A 2,865-nucleotide genomic window follows, 5' to 3' on the forward strand; every position below is an offset into this window, starting at 1 on the left:
TTTCACACAGTTTAGAATAAGTAAAGAAACTTTCACACAGTTTAGAATAAGTAAAGAAACTTTCACACAGTTTAGAATAAGTGGAGAAACTTTCACACAGTCTAGAATAAGTGGAGAAACTTTCACACATCGTCTAGAATAAGTGGAGAAACTTTACTTATTCTAGACTGTGTGAAAGTTTCTTTACTTATTCTAGACTGTGTGAAAGTTTCTCCTCTTATTCTAGATTGTGTGTTACGGATAAACAAACTGATTTTTGAAGTGTGTGAACACGTTTCTTTACTTATTCTAGATTGTGTGAAAGTTTCTCCACTTATTCTAGACGATGTGTGAAAGTTTCTTTACTTATTCTAAACTGTGTGAAAGTTTCTTTACTTATTCTAGACTGTGTGAAAGTTTCTTTATTTATTCTAGACTGTGTGAAAGTTTCTTTACTTATTCTAGACTGTGTGAAAGTTTCTTTTCACACAGTCTAGAATAAGCGATCTGCAAAATTCTTTTAAAAAGCTGACACAATTAAATGAAAAAAGAGCCCAAATGAATGATCAGATGAAACTTGTGAGAAACGTTAATTCTGAATGTGCACATCACGTTTATTCTAAGTACTGAATTAAAATAAAAACGAAATGTACAACACGACTCTGGTTGATATAGATTATTTCATTTCAGGTGTTCTTCCTATTAAAAACTTTCCAAGAAACCCCTTTAGCTGTTACCCCCCGGTGGTTCAGCGATAAGTCCCAAACATGACATGTGCTAAGTGTCCCATGTCATGCTTTAAACATTTCAAATGTTTTGTGTTATGTTCTTTAAAACTTACCATGTTTTCTGTGTCATCTTTCTATCACGACGTGTATTGTTCAACTGTAAGTGGATAACTCCAGGACTACCCTAGAACGCACGCCGCACTCATAAAGCTACCTGACTTTCTTATCTCCCGGTAAATTGTACCACGCCTATCACGTGGCGAAATTTGACCAGCGACCTTGAACTGACAACAGGTTCAAAATCGCTCGTGCATCGTCTTTATTGAACTGTAACCGACAGACAGACATTCCCAAACTAACTATTGGTATTGACGGACAGATACATAGAATTAGCAAGTTGAAAGTTAATAACCTTTGACATACAAACCTTATCTTCATCAATTGTGACTTGTATGCACGTGATCCAACGCTCGATCGAGAAGAATTAAACAATAAATTACAAAACAGTTCAGGTAGTTAATTAAGCTGATGTTCACGATGGACGTGATTGTTTCATTGCTTGTCCGAAAGTTCACCTTATAGTTTAACTGTCAGTGTCGTTATACAAGTACATAAATAAACATTTCTTACACAACAAGAAAGTGTAATATTACGTGAAAAAAAATAAAGATTTGAGATGTAACATTATTTAAAAAATGTTATTTTCCTAAAATACATAATCATCGTATTTCTGACTGTTGTTTTGCAGGTGACTTTTTGAACTATCTGAATGTTGTATACGTACCTTAGTCAGAACATAATTAGTTAAGATGATGTTAGACTTTTAATGTTTTCGGGAAATTCGTGGCGCCAAAGCTGTTCAAGTAACTCGGTTTTAGTAACGGGAGAAATCCGGATGCGGGTCTAAATGTCGGGTTCTCCGGATCTTCCTGAGAAAGGCGGATGTCCCGTGTATTTGTAGATAGGAAGTTTTTACGGCAGCTTTATGACCTTACGACCTCAAGGAAATAGTGTTTAACCATATGATCCACCTCGTGCCCCTTTTTTTACATGAAACTCTATGTTACATCCTACTTAATGGAATGTTACATCCTACTTAATGGAATGTTACATCCTACTTAATAAAAAGTCACATCCTACTTAATGGAATTTTACATCCTATTTAATGGAATGTTACATCCTACTTAATAAAAAGTTACATCTTACTTAATGGAATGTTACATCCTACTTAATAAAAAGTTACATCTTACTTAATGGAATGTTACATCCTACTTAATAAAAAGTTACATCTTACTTAATGGAATGTTACATCCTACTTAATGGAATGTTACATCCTACTTAATGGAATGTTACATCCTACTTAATGGAATGTTACATCCTACGTAATGGAAAGTTACATCCTACTTAATGGAATGATACACCTACTTAATGGAATGATACACCCTACTTAATGGAAAGTTACATCCTACTTAATGGAATGTTACATCCTACTTAATGAAAAGTTACATCCTACTTAATGGAATGTTACATCCTACTTAATGGAATGTTACATCCTACTTAATGGAATGTTACATCCTACTTAATGGAATGATACACCCTACTTAATGAAATGATACACCCTACTTAATGGAATGTTACATCCTACTTAATGGAATGTTACATCTTACTTAATGGAATGTTACACCCTACTTAATGGAATGTTACATCCTACTTAATAGAATGTTACTATTACTACTACTACTACTACTACTATTATTAGGCTTAGCGATGAAGCGGATTATACTGTGTCCGGCAATAACATTGAAACGTCAAAGCTTCAGCGATTGAAAAGGGCAGTTTTAGAATATCAACAAAATTAGGAAATATGAGATATATATAAACAAAAGTAAATCAAAGTTTACCAACTGCAGAAATATCTTTTAAAAATCTGTCAAAAAACACAAATATATCAACAACTTGTCAGTTGAATGGTACACACTTTTTTATTGGCAACTTTCAATTTTGTTAAACCAGCTGCTATAGCGGCAGCTGCTACAGTTCCTGAAGTGTAGTTACAGGTCCCTATAGTGACAGCTGTTACAGTTCCTGAAGTGTAGTTACAGGTTCCTATAGTGACAGCTGTTACAATTCCTGAAGGGGAGTTACATGGTTCTGGAGG

Source organism: Limulus polyphemus, unplaced genomic scaffold (assembly GCF_000517525.1).
Source record: "Limulus polyphemus unplaced genomic scaffold, Limulus_polyphemus-2.1.2 Scaffold7449, whole genome shotgun sequence".
NCBI classification, from domain to species: domain Eukaryota; kingdom Metazoa; phylum Arthropoda; class Merostomata; order Xiphosura; family Limulidae; genus Limulus; species Limulus polyphemus.